Below are 18051 nucleotides of genomic sequence, written 5' to 3' on the forward strand. Positions count from 1 at the left end.
AGGCGCGTGATTTATCATTTATGGTAGGCGAGAAGGTTCTCTTAAAACTCTCACAGATGAAGGGAATCATGAGGTTTGGGAAGAAGGGAAAGTTGAGCCCAAGGTTTATTGGCCCAAGGTTTATTGGGCCATTTGAGGTATTGAGACGAGTTGGGGAGGTTGCTTATTAGTTTGCAATACCTTCCAGTCTATCAGCAGTTCATTCGGTTTTCCACGTGTCTATACTACAGAGAAAGCATGCTGATAGGTCACCTTTATTAGACTTCGGAACGATTTAGTTAGATGAGAGCTTGGGTGATGAGAAGGAGCTAGTTTCCATTGTTGATAGGCAAGTTTGCTAGTTGAGGTCCAAGAGGATTTCTGCGGAAAGGGTTTAGTGGAGGGGCCAACCAGTCGAGGAGGTGACTTGGAAGTCATAGGAGGACATGCGGAGGAGATATCCACACTTATTCAGCACTCCAAGTATGATTCTAGACCTGTTCGAGGACGAACGTTTGTTTAGGAGGCGGAGAATGTAACGACACGATCAATCGTTTTACTTTCTAGAACCTCATTCCCCTAAATAAGACTCCCTGTATGTGCTTTTACTATTTTATGATTTGCGGCGATGGTTAGTTCGGTATTTGGAAGGGTTCGGGTTGAAATCAGAACACTTGGTTCCTTAAGGTTGGCCAAAAAGGCTAAGTTTGACTTCGGTCAACGTTTTGAGTAAAAGACCTCGGAATCGGGATTTAACGGTTCCAATATGTTTTGGATGACCCCGGAGCGTTTCAGCGCCTAATAGTGAAAGATGTCTCTTTGAAGGTTTTAAAAAATTTTAAATTTGATTTGGAGTAGGTTTTGGTGTTATCGAGGTCAAATTGGAATTTCGAGATCGATAATAGTTCCGTAGGGTGATTTAAGACTTGCCCGAAAATTTTTGTGTCATTCCGAATAGTCTAAGTAAGATTTGGCGCGTACGGAGTGATTTGGAAACTTGAAGTTCATAACTTGATTCGATTTGGTTGTGGGGTATGATTCTTGGTTTTGTTATTGTTTTACGCATTGCGAGAATTCGATCAGGTTCGTATCATGTTTATGGACTTGTTGGTGCTTTTGGACGGGGTCCCGAGTGGCTCGACGGTGTTTCAGACTGCCCGAAGCAGAGCTAGGAAAAACCAAAAAATTCCAGTTCTGGTTTCGTTCTTCGTGAACGTGGAAAGACCCACGCGTTTGCGATGAATGATTTCGACACTTGGGCAATTTGTTCTTATCATTCGCGATAAAGGGGTCGAGGCTTTGGAGCCTTGAGGTCTCAGGCCTATGCGTTCGCGAAGGCCCCATCGCGTTTGCGTGGAAGAAAGGGTCCTAGGGAGGGTTAGTTCCAATTTCTCTTCGCGTTCGCATAGGGAAGGGCTGGTATGCCTCCGCGTTCATGAGTCCCTGGTCGCATTTGCATAGGCTAAGCTTTTATGGGCCTGGCCGTTTGCCTTCGCGAGTGCAAGGCCTGTTCCGCATTCGCGAAGAAGAGGGCAGCTGGGCAGTGTGTTTTAAAAATTGGGACTTAGCCATTTTTGGGTTCATTTATTGTACTCTTGGGCGATTTTGGAGTTCCAAAAGGGGGGATTTCAACCTAGCTATTGAAGGTAAATAATTTCTACATAATGTGAGTTTAATACATAGATTATGGGTAGATTTTAAGATGTAAATTTGTGAAAATCATGGATTTAGAAGAAAAACTTAGGTTTTTGATAAAAATGGGATTTAAGAAAGAAAATGGTTATGGAATTTAGTGAAAATCATATACTTGAGTTCATGAGGTTATGGGTAACAACTTTCTTCAAATATTTTCGGAATCCGGGAACGTGGACCCGGGGGTAAATTTTAGGAATTCTTCAATTAGGGTTGGGAAATCACTTTGATTGTTAGGATATGAAGTTTTGAACATGTATTGACTATTTTATATAACATTTGACTAGTTTCGAGTCGTTTGGCACCGAGTTGAGGGTTTAAAGCACAAATGTGGACCGGAAAGTAATCTTTGAGACGAGTTAAGTCTCTTTTCTAACCTTGTAAGAGAAAATTATCCCAATAGGTGAATTGAATTAATATGTGCTTCTATTTGTGAGGGCTACGTACGCACGAGGTGACGAGAGTCCGTATGTAGCAACTAATTATGCTTATAACCGGGTAGTTTAGGACCCAAATCATATTATACTTGCGATGTTTGCACACTACTTGTAATTGATGTGCCTAAACCATATTGGAACTTGATAAAGGAATCGTAGAAGGACGACTTTCATTTACTTGAGTATTTGACGGGTTACTTGACCTTTAATGAAAATTGGTGTTTTCTTTGAATATTAGCCTCTTAAAAAATCTTTGAATCGGTTGTTTATAAAGTGTTTTCTCTTCTTGTGGAGCGGGCCGGACGCCTCGGTAATAGAATCGATGCATCTATGGTTCGTGTCATTCGACCCTCAGCAGTGCACAATTTATATATTTGTATGTTGGATCGGGCCGTACGACCTCGGCATAATTCGCGCGTAATAATTCTCGGAGCCCAATTATAATTGATATTGTTTTATTGGATTGAGAGATTAACTTGTTAAATGATGGAAATTAATTTGGGATTTACTATTAGTGAGAGAATTGTTAATTTATTTCCTGTTATTGAGTTTTCAGCTGTATTTATATATCCCATGCTTAATTAAAATTTCGGTATTTTATTGTTAGCTCATAGTAAGTGTCGAATTCGACCCCTCGTCACTAGTTTCTCGAGGTTAGACTAGATATTTACTGGGCACGTATTTTTTATGTACTCACGCCATACTTCTACACTAATCGTGCAAGATCTGAGGCTGGTGTATCTGGTTATTAGTCGGGCGCGCATCCTTGACTTCCATGAGACTTTGCGATGAGCTGCCTTCCGAGCCCGTTCTGCAGCACTCGAAGTCTTCCTTTTGCTTTTACTTTCTGTCTATTTCATTTCAGACAGTAGCATAATATTTTTGTATATTCTACTAGGATCTCATACACTTGTGACACCAGGTCTTAGAGATCATGCTAGTAGACACATGATGTTTTTTAGATATTTACTCATCTCATTTTCTCTTAAAATTATTTATCTCTCATTTTATTTAAACTTTTACTTCCTATTTATGCACCAAATAAAAATCAGCTATTTCTAAAACATTAAAAGAAATAATCACATGGTTAGTTCACTGTTGGCCTGCCTAGCGGTAACGTTGGGCGCCATTACGGCATATAGGAGGAATTCGGTAATGACAACTTGGTATCAGAGCACTAGGTTCACGTAGATCTCACAATTATTAGCAGGCCTAATATAGTCTTGCAAATCGATGCAGAGACATCCGTACTTATCTTCGATAGGTTATAGGGTATTAGGAAACTACCCTTTCTTCATCTCTTATCGTTCAATTGATGTTATGCTAAGTATCTTTCTCATATTCTATCAGAGATGGTGAGAACGCGCATGGCGGATGTTCCAGACCCGGGAGGAGCTGCTCCTCATGTTGTTAGCGGTCGAGGCAGAGGCCGGGGGAGGGCATTGGTACGAGGTAAGGAACGAGGATATCCCAGAGTTTCCCCAGACATGCCACCAGTGGATCCGGTAGAGGATCCCATTATTAAGGAGCAAGGCGAGGTGCCTGCAGCAGAGCCATCCCCGGTAGATTTTATGTCAACACCGGGCTTCCAAGAGGTCATGGGCCGTATGCTACGGTTCATGGATACTATAACCCAAGCCGGTTTGTTTCCAGCAGACCCAGCCATATCTCAGGCTGGAGGGGGAGCACAGACCCCTATTTCTCAGGCTCTTGGGCATGCAGCTGCTGTATATCAGACCCCGGGCACACTACCCTATGGGCGGAGCCCAGTCAGTTGTAGCTGCTGCACCTGAGCCTAGATCAGTTGCGGCCGGCGAGCCGCATAAGTTATTGGATAGATGGACTAGGATACACCCTCCTGTCTTCGAAGGTGAGCGACATAAGAATCTCCAGGACTTCATTGATCGGTGCAGGGACAGACTGCACAACATGAGGATATTAGAGTCTCATGGTAGATTTTCCTACTTTACAGCTGGGGGGAATGGCCCGTAGATGGTGGCAGTCTCATCTTCTTGGCAGACCAACATGTTCTTCTCCCTTGACTTGGGATCAGTTTACACGCCTTTTGTTGCGACCAAACACACTCACGCAAGTATACGCGGTCGTCAAGTAATAAAGTGACTAAAAGTCGGATGTCGAACCCACGAGGACTTATGATTAACTATTAACTAAATTAGACTATCCTAATTATCTAAACAGAGTATGGAGGTTTGTTGCGGGGTTGCACTATGGTATTCAGGACACTATGGCCCGAGAAGTTGAGATGGGGATTTCTTACCAGCTGGTTGTGGAGATAACTCGGAGGATTTAGGGATATCATCAGCGGGGCCGAGAGCAGATGCCCCGGGATAAGCAATTTTGTTATTCTGGAAGGTTCAGTGGTGCTCCATGTGGGGGTAGGGATTAGTTTGGGAGAGGTAAGCCTAGCAGGATCACATATCCAGGACCACCGCCTCCTTAAGGTGCTTCAGTTCGACCTTATTTATGTGCCATGCAAGAGATTTTCTACCGCCCACCAGCTATTTAGGGTTTCTCCAGTCGGTATTCAGGCCATCAGGGTCAAACTTCAGGTCAGCAGTCCTTCATACCGAGAGGTAGTTTCGAGTGTGAGGATTTCAACCACGTGCGGAGGTTCTTCCCCAAGCTTCGGGGAAAGGCAGTGCAACAAGCTTCTCAGCTTATGATTACAGCACCAGTAGCCGCACCACCCATTCGGCCATCTAGAGGCGGATGGCAGATGGGTAGGGGTCATCCTAGAGGTGGAGGCCAGGCAGGTGGAGGCCTGTCAGGTGGTGCTCCACCAAGATTCTATGCTTTTCCGGCCAGACCAGATGTAGTGGCCTCGGATATCGTGATCACCGGTATTATTTCTATTTTCCGTAGGGATGCTTCAGTATTATTTGTTCTAGGGTCTACCTATTCATATGTGTCATCTCTGTTTGCTCATTTCCTGGATGTTCCTCGTGAGTCCTTGGGAACTCTTGTTTATGTGTCCACTCCAGTGGGCGATTCTGTTGTTGTGGATCGGCTCTATCAGTCCTGCATTGTTACATTCTATGGTTATGCGAATAGGGAGGATCTTCTGCTTTTTGATATGACTGACTTTGAGGTCATCCTAGGCATGGACTGGTTATCTCCATATCATGCCATCCTTGATTGCCATGCCAAGAGTGTTACCTTGGTGATACTAGAGTTTCCTAGATTGGAGTGGAAGGGTTCGTCTGTCAGCACACCTAGTCGGATCATCTCTTTTATAAAGGCTCGACACATAGTCGAGAAGGGTTATTTGGCTTATCTAGCTTATGTTTGGGACACTATCGCAAAGACTCCGGTGATTGATTTAGTACCGTAGTTAGAGAGTTCTCCGATGTGTTTCCTTCAAATCTTCCAGGTATGCCACCAGATCGTGATATGGATTTCTGCATCGATCTGGATCTAGGTACCCAACCTATATCTATCCTACCGTACCGTATGGCTTCAAAAGAGTTGAAGAAGTTGAAGGAACAACTTGAGGAGTTGCTAGCAAAGAGGGTTTGTCAGGCCGAGTGTATCACCTTGGGGTGCACCAGTGTTATTTGTGAAGAAGAAAGATGGGAATATGCGGATGTACATTGATTACCTTTAGTTGAACAAAGTCACCATTAAGAACAAGTAGCCATTGCCGCGTATTAATGATTTATTTGTCCATTTGCAGGGTTCTAGGGTGTTTTCTAAGATCAACTTGAGATCGGGGTACCATCAGTTGAAGATTCGGGATTCGGATGTTCCGAAGACCGCTTTCCGGACTAGATATGGCTATTATGAGTTTTTAGTAATGTCCTTCGATTTGACTAATGCCTCAACGACGTTAATGGATTTGATGAACAGGGTGTTCAGGCCATATATTTATTCATTCATCATTGTCTTCATTAATGACATTTTGATCTACTCACGCAGCATAAAGGAGCACGAGCAACATTTGAGAGTGGTGCTTCAGACCTTGCAGGAACACAAGCTATATGCTTAGTTTTCCAAGTGTGAGTTTTGGCTAGATTCTGTAGCATTCTTGGGGAATGTTGTATCTGGCGAGGGTATTAAGGTGGATACCAAGAAGATTAAGGAAGTTCAGAGTTGGCCTTGTCTTACTACAATGCCTGAGATTAGGAGCTTCTTAGGGTTAGCAGGTTATTATCACCGGTTTTTGGAGGGCTTCTCATCTATTGCATCAACTTTGACTAGATTGACCTAGAAGGGTGCTCCGTTCTGTTGGTCCGATGATTGTGAGGCGAGCTTTCAGAAGCTCAAGATAGCTTTGACTACGGCACTGGTTCTAGTGTTGCCTTCCGGTTCGGGGATGTATACTGTGTATTGCGACATTTCATGCGTTTGTTTGGATTTTGTATTGATGTAAGAGGGGAGAATTATTGCATATGCTTCACGTCAGCTGAAGCCCAATTAGAAGAATTACCCTGTACATGATGTGGAGTTGGCCGCGATTGTTCATACTCTTAAGATCTGGAGGCATTATCTTTATGGGGTGTCTTGTGAGGTTTACATCGATCATCGTAGCTTGCAGCATTTGTTCAAGCAGAGGGATCTCAATTTGAGGCAGCGCAGGTGGCTTGAGTTACTGAAGGTTTATGATATCACCATTCTTTATCCTCTAGGCAAAGTGAATGTAGTTGCGGATGCCTTGAGCAAAAAGGCAGAGAGTATGGGTATCTTGGCATTCATATCATCAGAGGAGAGGCCCTTAGATTTGGACATCAATCCTTGGCTAACATACTTGTGAGGTTGGATATTTCTGAGCCCAGCCGAGTTATTTCATGCGTCATTGGCCAATATTCACTAGTGGAGTAGATTAGGGCTCGATAGTTTGATGATCCGCACTTGTTGGTTCTCAGAGAGACGGTATTACAGGGTGGTGCCAAGGAGGTTACTATCAGCGAGGATGGTGTTCTACAACTCCAGGGTCATCTATGTGTTCCTAATAATGATGGCTTGAGGTATAGGATTCTAGAGGAGGCACACCGTTCACGGTATTCTATTCATCCAGGTGCTATGAAGATGTATCGCAACTTGAGGCACCATTATTGGTGGCGGCGGATGAAGAAGGACATAGTTGAGTATGTTGCATGATGTCTAAATTGCCAGCAGGTTAAGTATGAGCACCAGAGGCCAGGTGGCCTACTCTAGCAGATGACTATACCTGAGTGGAGATGGGAGCACATTACTATGGACTTCGTAGTTTGGTTGTCACAGACCTTGTAGAAGTTTGATACAGTTTGGGCAAGTCGACACACTTCATTCCGGTGGCAACCACGTATACTTCAGAGAGGTTGGCCTATATTTATATTCAGGAGATAGTTCAATTGCATGGTGTGCCTGTATCCATCATATCAAATAGAGGCCCTCAGTTCATTGCACATATTTGGAGAGCAGTACAGAGTGAGTTGGGGACCCGTGTAGAGCTCAGCAAAACCTTTCATCCACAGACCGACGGGCAGTCAAAGAGAACAGTTCAGATCTTGTAGGATATGCTTAGAGCATGTTTGATTGACTTTGAAGGACATTTGGATCGATTCCTCCCTTTGGCCAAGTTTTCTTACAACAACAGTTATCAGTCTAGCATTGAGATGTCTCCATTTGAGGCTTTATATGGTCGGCGATGTCGTTCACCCATCGGATGGTTTGAGCCCGACAAGGCTACGTTACATAGTATTACCTTAGTGAAGGATGACTTGGAAAAGGTGAAGTTGATTCAGAAGCGACTTCGCACAGCACAATCCAAATAGAAGAGTTACGCGAATCAAAAGGCGTGTGATTTATCATTTATGGTGGGCGAGAAGGTTCTCTTGAAAGTCTCGCCGGATTGGGAAGACGGGCAAGTTGAGCCCAAGGTTTATAGGCCCATTTGAGGTGTTGAGACGAGTTGGGGAGGATGCTTATGAGCATGCAATACCTCCCAGTGTATCGGGAGTTCATTCGGTTTTCCACGTGTCTATGCTCCAGAGGTATCATATCGACAGGTCATATGTATTAGACTTCAGCACGATTTAGTTATATGAGAGCTTGGGTTTTGAGAAGGAGCCAGTTGCCATTGTTGATAGGAAGGTTCGCCAGTTGAGGTCCAAGACGATTTTTGCTGTAAAGGTTCAGTGGAGGGGCCAAGCAGTCATTGAGGCGACTTGGGAGTGCGAGGAGGACATGTGGGGCATATATTCACACTAATTCAGTACTCCACGTATGATTCTAGACCCGTTCGAGGACGAACGTTTGTTTAAGAGGTAGAGAATGTAACGACCCGACCGGTCATTTTGCTTTCTAGAACCCCATTCTCCTAAACAAGACTCCCCGTATGTGATTTTACTGGTTTATGACTTGGGAGGATGGTTAGTTCGGTATTTGGAATGGTTCGAGTTGAAATCAAAACACTTCGGTTAATGTTTTGGCCAAAATGACTAAGTTTGACTTCGATCAATGTTTTGGTTAACGGCCTCAGAATCGAGATTTGACAGTTCCAATAGGTTCTTATGATGATTTCGGACTTGGGCATATGTTCGGATCGGGTTTTGGATGACCCGGGAGCTTTTCAATGCCTAATAGTGAAAGATGGCTCTTTGAAGGTTTTAAAGTACTTTAAATTTGGTTTGGAGTAGGTTTTGGTGTTAGCAAGATCAAATTGGGAATCCTAGATCAGGAATAGTTCTGTATGGTGATATAAGACTTGCCCACAAAATTTGGTGTCATTCCGAGTAGTCTAAGTATGATTCGTCGCGTACGAAGCGATTTGTAAACTTGAAGTTCATAACTTGATTCGATTTGGTTTTGGCATGTGATTCTTGGTTTTGTTGTTGTTTTACGCATTTCAAGAGTTCGGTCAGGTCCGTATCATGTTTATGGACTTGTTGGTGCATTTGGATGGGGTCCCGAGTGGCTCGGGGGTGTTTCGGACTACCCTGAGCTGAGCTAGGAAAAACTAAAAAATTCTACTTCTAGTTTCCTTCTTCGCAAACGTGAAAGGACCCACACGTTCGCGATGATGGATTTGGGCAGTTGGGCAATTTACCCTTCTCCTGCGCAATAAAGGGGCCGTGTTCACGGATCCTTGAGGTCCCAGGCCTATGCGTTCGCGAAGGCCCCATCGCGTTCGTGTATAAAAAAGGGACCTGGTGCGGGTCAGTGCCAATTGCTCTTCGCGTTCGCGTAGGCCATTCTTTTCTGGACTTGCCATTTGCCTTCGCGAACACGAGGCTTGTTACGCGTTCGCGAAGAAGAGGGCAACTGGGCAGTGTGTTTTAAAAATCAGGACTTAGCCATTTTTGGGTTCATTTATTCTACTCTTGGGTGATTTTGGAGCTTCAAAATGGGGGATTTCAACCTAGCTATTGAAGGTAAATAATTTCTACCTAATATGAGTTTAATATATAGATTATGGGTAGATTTTAGCATGTAAATTAGTGGAAATCATGAGTTTAGAAGAAAAACTTAGGTTTTTGATAAAAATGGAATTTAAGCACGAAAATGGTTATGGAATTTAGTGAAAATCATATACTTGAGTTCATGAGGTTATGGGTAACAACTTTCTTCAAATATTTCCCGAATCCGGGAACGTCGGCCCGGGAGTAAATTTTAGGAATTCTTCAATTAGGGTTGGGAAATCACTTTGATAGTTAGGATATGATGTTTTGAACATGTACTGACTATTTTATATAACATTTGACTAGTTTCGAGTCGTTTGGCACCGAGTTGAGGGTTTAAAGCACAAATGTGTACCGGAAAGTAATCTTTGAGACGAGTTAAGTCTCTTTTCTAACCTTGTAAGAGGAAATTAACCCAATAGGTAAATTGAATTAATATGTGCTTCTATTTGTGAGGGCTACGTACGCACGAGGTGACGAGAGTCCGTATGTAGCAACTAATTATGCTCATATCCGGGTAGTTTAGGACCCAAATCATATTATACTTGCGATGTTTGCACACTACTTGTAATTGATGTGCCTAAACCATATTGGAACTTGATAAAGGAATTGTAGAAGGAAGACTTTCATTTACTTGAGTATTTGACGGGTTACTTGACCTTTAATGAAAATTGGTGTTTTCTTTGAATATTAGCCTCTTAAAAAATCTTTGAATCGGTTGTTTATAAAGTGTTTTCTCTTCTTGTGGAGCGGGCCGGACGCCTCGGTAATAGAATCGATGCATCTATGGTTCGTGTCATTCGACCCTCAGCAGTGCACAGTTTATATATTTGTATGTTGGATCGGGTCGTACGACCTCGGCATAATTCGTGCGTATTAATTCTCGGAGCCCAATTATAATTGATATTGTTTTATTGGATTGAGAGATTAACTTGTTAAATGATGGAAATTAATTTGGGATTTACTATTAGTGAGAGAATTGTTAATTTATTTCCTGTTATTGAGTTTTTAGCTGTATTTATATATCCCATGCTTAATTAAAATTTCGGTATTTTATTGTTAGCTCATAGTAAGTGTCGAATTCGACCCCTCGTCACTACTTTCTCGAGGTTAGACTAGATATTTACTGGGCACGTATTTTTTATGTACTCACGCCATACTTCTGCACTAATCGTGCAGGATCTGAGACAGGTGCATTTGGTTATCAGTCCGGCGCGCATCCTTGACTTCCACGAGATTTTGTGGTGATCTGCCTTCCGAGCCTGTTTTGCAGCACTCGAAGTCTTCCTTTTGCTTTTACTTTCTGTCTAATTCACTTCAGAGAGTAGCGTAGTATTTCTTTTTATATTCTACTAGGAGCTCATATACTTGTGACACATGGTCTTGGAGATCATGCTAGTAGACACATCATGATTTTTGGATATTTATTCATCTCATTTGCTCTTAAAATTATTTATCTCTCATTTTAATTAAACTTTTACTTCCTATTTATGCACTAAATAAAAATCAGATACTTCTAAAACGTTAAAAGAAACAATCACATGGTTAGTTCACTGTTGGTTTTCCTAGCGGTAACATTGGGAGCCATCACGGCCTATAAGAAGAATTAGGTCGTGATAGTTAAAGTTAACACATATACGCCCGTGTACACCCTCGTCACCTTGTGTGCACATCGCTCACATAGTACAAATAATGCAAACAAACCAAATGCTCCGGGGGAGTTCCCCCCACACAAGGTTAGGCAAGATACTTACCTCGAACAGTCTAAATCAGTCTCCTAAAAAGCCTTTCCCACTCAAATCCAACTCCAGACGACTTGAATCTAGCCAAAATAACTTAATATCATAAATAGAAGCTATAGGAAACAATTCCAGATAATAAAGATTCGATCTTTAATGAAAATAAAAAAGTCAACCCAAAATGTCAACCCCATGGATGCACCTCGGAACCCGATCAAACCCATAAATTCTATATACCCATTTCGATACTAGTCCAACCATACCAAAACCATCCAATTGAGACCTCAAATCGGCCTTCAAATCACTAATTTATATTTTAGAAAGTTTTTACAGAAATCCCCAACTTTTTCAATTTAAATCACTAATCAAACACTAAAATCGAGGTTGGAATCATGATATAGTAACAAAAATGAGTCAAAAACACTTACCCCAAATCAAATCATGAAACTCTCTACCAAAATGCCCCAAACCGAGCTCTCTAACACAAAGTGTGATAAATGAAATAAAACACTTGACCAAGTTATATTCTGCCCAGGCTTTCCGCTTGTACGACACTACTGTTGCATCTGCGACACCACATCTGCGGAAAAATCATCGTAGATGCGGCTTCCACTTAAAACCCAAAAATTCCGCTTCTGCGGGGAAAAAGGCGCACTCGCGCTCCCGCTTCTGCGTGCTAATCACTAGACAAACGGTCCCTCGTCAACCAGCTCAAAATTTGCTTCTGTGGAGTATTTCCGCTTCCGCTATTACACACCTGCACGTCCTTAATTGCACTGGTGGACCCATCTCCTTTAGTCAAATGCTGCTTCTGCAGCACCGCACCTGCGGCCAAAATAACGCAGGTGCGAAAGCACCAGATCTCAGCAGGTTTCAACAACTCCTCTAAGTTCCTAATTTATCTGATTCAACCCGAAACACCCCCTCCCCCCCTCCCCCGTCCAAACAGACCAACCAATCCCAAAATATGAAACGAACCTACTCGAGGCTTCTAATCACATCAAACAACATCAAAACTACAAATCGCACCTCAATTCATTCCTAATGAACTAATGAACATTTTTAAATTCAAAGTTTGCGCCGAACAAGCCTAAACAACTCCGAATGACCTAAAATTTTGCATGCAAGTCCCAAATAACACAACGAACCTATACCAACTCCGGATATCACAATCCGATCCACATATCAATAAAGTCAACCCTCGGTCAAACCTATCAATTTTCCAAACCTTCAACTTTATAATATTCGTCATTCAAGCCAAAACAACCTACGGACCTCCAAATTCACACCCGGACATACGCCTAAGTCCAAAATCATCATACGAATATATTGGAGCCATCAAAAGATCATTTTGGATTTGTCTATACAAAAGTCAATCTCCAGTCAACTCTTACAATTAAAGACTTGAACCAAAGGACTAAGTATCCCAAATCAGACCAAAACTCTCACAAAATTACACTAAACAACCCCGCAAGTTGCATAACCATAATTAGATAATTTAAAGAACCAAATAGATTGGGACTAAGATACTCAAAACGACCGGTCGGGATATTACATTCTCCCCCTCTTAAACATATGTTCATCCTCAAACAGGTCTAGCATCATACCTAGAGTCTCAAGTAGGTGTGGATATCTGCTTCGCATTTCCCTCTCGGTCTCCCATGTAGCCTCCTAGACATGCTGACCCCTCTAATGCACCTTCACTGAAGTTATGTTCTTCAACCACAACTTTCGAACCTGCCGGTGTAGAATGGCCACCGGCTCCACATCATAGGTTAAATCCCCATCTAGCTGTACCGTACTGTAGTCCAAAACATGTGACGAGTCACCATAATACTTCCGGAGTATGGAAACATTAAACAATGGGTGAATTCCCGATTAGCTGGGTGGCAATGCAACTCTGTAGGTCACCTCTTCAACCCTCTCAAGCACCTCAAAAGGACCAATATACTTGGGGCTCAACTTCCTCTTTTTCCCGAATCTCATCACACCCTTCTAAGGTAAAACTTTGAGTAGAACATTCTCACCACCATGTATGCAACATCACGAGCCTTCCTCTCAGCATAACTCTTTTGCTTGGACTGTGCTGTATGAAGCCGCTCCTAAATTACCTTCTCCAAGGTATAACAGACCAAATTAGTGCCCAACAACCTTGCCTCACCAGGCATAAACCAGCCAACCAGAAAATGACATCTCCTCTCATATAAATCCTCATTAGGAGCCATCTGAATACTCGACTGAAAGCTATTGTTGTAGGCGAACTCTACTAACGGAAGAAACTGATCCCATGAACCCCCAAAATCAATGACACAGGCACGCAACATGTCCTCCAATATCTGAATAGTGCACTCAGACTACTCGCCCGTCTGGAGATAAAATGTAATACTTAGATCGACCTGTGTGCCCAACTCTCGCTGCACCGCTCTCTAAAACTGCAATGTGAACTGAGTGACCCTATCTGAGATAATATACACGGGCACGCAAAGTAGGCAAAAAATATCACGAATATATATCTGAGTCAGCTGCTCTGAAGAGTAAGTAGTCACAAACACAATGATCTATGAAGACTTGGTCAGTCTTTCCATAATAAGCCATAATGCGTCAAATTCCTTTAAAGTCCGTGAAAGTCCAACTACAAAATCCATGGTGATATGCTCCCACTTCCACTCTGAGATACCAAGCCTTTGAAGAAACCCACCCAGTCTCTGATGCTCGTACTTCACCTACTGATAGTTCAGACACCGAGCCATATACTCCACAATATATTTCTTCATTCTTCTCCACCAGTAGTGTTGTCTCAAGCCTTGGTGCATCTTTGCGGCACCCAGATAAATGGAATACCGCAAACTATGGGCTTCCTCAAGAATATATTCAAGCAACCCATCCACATTGGACACACAAATCCTGCCCTTCATCAGTAACACCCCATCATCTCCAATAGAAACCTTCTTGGCATCACGTGCTACACCGAGTCCTTCAGGACAAGCAAATGGGATTCCCATACTGACGCAACTTAATGCGCTAAAATAAAAAGTATGTGATATAACACAAGCAAGAACTCTACTGGGCTCCGATATGTCCAACCTCACGAACCAATTGGCCAAAGCCTGAACGTCCAACGTTAGTTGACTCTCTCCATATGAAATTTAGGCAAGGCTCCCATACTCTCGGCCTTCCTACTCAAGACATCGATCACCATATTGGCCTTTCCCGGGTGATAAAGAATGTTAATATCATAGTCCTTTAGTAGCTCTAACCACCTCCACTGCCTCAAATTCAGATCTTTTTGCTTAAACAAGTGACGTAAGCTCTTGTGATCTGTGAATACCTCACAAAACACGCCATAGAGATAGTGCCTCTAAATCTTCAATGCATGAACAATGGATGCCAAATCTAAATCATGTACTGGGTAGTTCTTCTCATGGGGCTTCGACTGACGCGAAACATGAGCAATCACTCTACACTCCTACATCAATACACAACTAATAACAATCCACGAAGCATCACAATAAATTGTATAAGATCCCGATGCTAAAGGTAAAACCAGGATTGGAACTATGGTCAAGGCAGTATTTAGCTTCCGAAAGCTCTCTTCACACTCGTCAAACCACCTAAATTATGAACCCTTCTGAGTCAATCTAGTCAAAGGAGCTGCGATGGATGAAAACCCCTCCACAAAACGTCGATAATACCCATCCAAGCCTAAAAAACTCTGAATCAGTAGCAGAAGACAGTCTAGGACAACTTTGAACTACCTCCACCTTCTTCGGATCCAACTTAATCCCCTCACTAAACACCATATGGCCCAAAAATGACGCCGAATTAAGCCAAAACTCACACTTAGAGAATTTAGCATATAACTTCTCCTCCCTCAAGGTTTGTAGCACGATCCTTAAGTATTGCTCATGATCCTCCCAGCTACAAGAATACACCAATATATCATCAATGAACACGATGAAGAAGGAATCAAGATATGGAGTGGAATACATTATTCATCAAGTGCATAAAGGATGCTGGGGCATTGGTCAGCCTAAATGACATCACAAAAAACTCGTAGTGACCATAGCAAGTCTTGAAAGTAGTCTTCGGAATGTTTGAATCCCGAATCTTCAGGTGATGATACCCCAAGCGCACACCTAAGAACCCGACCAAACTCATATATTTTGAACTCCCATTATGATACGAGTCCAACCACACCAAAACCATCCAATTCCGACCTCAAATCGGCCTTCGAATCACCAAATTATGTTTTATAAAGTTTTTACCGAAATCCCCCCTTTCTTTAATTCAAATCACTAATTAAACATTAAAACCTAGGTTGGAATCATGAAATAATAACAAATCAGAGTAAAAAACACATATCCTAAACCAAATCGTGAGAATCTTTTCCAAAATCGGTTGGAATCGAGCTCTCTAAGTCAGAGTGTGATCAATGAAATAAACCCCTCGACCAAGTTATATTCTGCCCAAGCTTTATGCTTCTGCGACACTACTATCGCATCTGCGGAAATTCATCACAGATGTGGCCTCCACTTCAAAACCTAGAATTTTCGCTTCCACGGGCAAAAGGCGCACCTGTGCTCCCGCTTCTGCATGCAAATCACCGTACATGCGATACCTCTTCAACCAGCTCATAATCCGCTTATGCGGAGTATTTTTGATTTTGCGGTTGGGCACCTATGCCTCCTTGTCCACACTTACGGATCTAACTCCCTTACCCAAATGCCGCATTTACGGCCAACTATCCACTTCTGCATCGCCGCATCTATGGCCCAAATAATGCAGGTACGAAAACACTAGATCTCAGCATGTTTCAGTAACTCCTCTAAGTCCCTAATTGATCTGATTCAACCCGAAACACATCCGGAGGCCCCGAAACCCTATCCAAACATACCAAGCAATCCTAAAACATGACACGAACCTACTCGAGGCCTAAAATCGCATCTAACAATATCAAAACTATGAATCCTACCTAAATTCAGGCCTAATGAACTAAAGAATATTTCTAAATTCAAAACATGAGCTGAACAACCCTAAACAACTCCTAACGACCTCAAATTTTGCATGCAAGTCCCAAATGATACAACGGACCTGTACCAAGTTAATAAAGTCAAAATTCAAGCTCGATATCAATAAAGTCAACCCTCGGTCAAACCTATCAACCATCCAAACCTTTAATTTTCTAGTTTTCACCAATTCAAGCCAAAACAACCTACGTACCTCCAAATTCAGATCCAGACATACGCCTAAGTGAAAAATCATCATCTGAAGCTATTGGAGTCATTAAAACACTATTCTGGAGTTGTCTACAGAAAATTCAAACTCCCATCTATTCTTATAACTAAAGACTTCAACCAAAGGACTAAGTTTCCCAAATCACACTAAAACTCTCAAGACATCACACCACATAACCCCGCAAGTTGCATAACCATAATTATATAATGTAAAGAATAAAGTAGGGGAATCGAGGCTAAGATACTCAAAATGATTGGCATAATCGTAATAGGTTGGGATCCCCGGGTGACCCAAGCGCGTTTCGATGCATTATGTGAAAAGTTGGCAAAATTGAGTTTTAAGTTGAAATCCTTGAGTTTGATGATCAATTCTTGTTGTTTGATGTTCGCTTAATGATTTAAATGAGCAAGCGAGTTATTATGACATTATTATATTTGTGTGAATATTCGTATTGGAGCCTGAGGGGCTCAGATGAGTTTTGAATGTGTTTTGGAAGGAAATGAACTGCTGAAGCAAAATCTAGGGATATTCGCATTGGAGCTTGAGGGGATCAGATGAGTTTCTGAGTTGCAAGACCTTCTCATAAATACAATCTTCGTTTTTGTGAAGTCAATCTTGCATTTGCAGATTTGGGCTGGGGACTGAGGACTTCGCTTTTGCAAAGAAAATATTGCATTTATGACTAGTGGGCACACCGCATTTGCGAAATTTGGGTGGCATTTGCGACCCTGGGGAAATCTGGGCTACTTCGCTTTTGCGACACCATTTTCCGCAATTACGAACGGTGGCCTTCGCAAATGCGAAGTGAATGTCGCATTTGCGACTACTGCACTATTGGGACATTGATCACATTTGCGATCAGTGATTTGATTTTGTGATGGTCGCAATTGCGAACAAGTGTTCGCAATTGTAACATCTGTAGCTTGGTAATATATGGAGATTTTGGGACTTAGTTTATTTTATACCATTTTTCAACCCTAAACTCCATAGAGGCGATTTTTGAAGAGGATTGTCTTCCTAAATTTATTGGTAAGCTTGTTAACTAGTTTTTAATCAATTCCAACTACTTTTTCAAGAATTTCAACATCAAATCTATGAATTTCAAGGTTGAAATTAGTGGTTTTTGGTAGAATATAGGAATTTTATAAATTTGAGATTTAAACCGCAAATTGAGGTCACATTTCAAAACAAATCACATATCCAGGCTCGAGGATGAATGGGTAATCAAGATTTGCTCCAAATCTCGACTTTTGACCACGTGGGCTCAGGTTGACTTTTTGTTGACCTTTGGGATTTTGGCCAAGATTGGACCTTTATTGATTGGGGATGTTTCTTTAGCATTATTTGACTTTGTTAGATGATATTTGACTAGGTTTTGATCGTTTTGAGAAATATTTATAAGGAAGATGGTATTGGATTGTGGTAATTATTGTGGAATGAGGTAAGTATCTTTCCTAGCCTTGCTGGGGGAAATTTTCCTAATAAAATGATATTGTTTGCTACATGCGGGGGTGATGTATATGCGAGGTGATGAGCGTATATGCATGTGCCATGGTTATCCATGCTCGG

Source organism: Nicotiana tabacum, chromosome 23 (assembly GCF_000715075.1).
Source record: "Nicotiana tabacum cultivar K326 chromosome 23, ASM71507v2, whole genome shotgun sequence".
NCBI classification, from domain to species: domain Eukaryota; kingdom Viridiplantae; phylum Streptophyta; class Magnoliopsida; order Solanales; family Solanaceae; genus Nicotiana; species Nicotiana tabacum.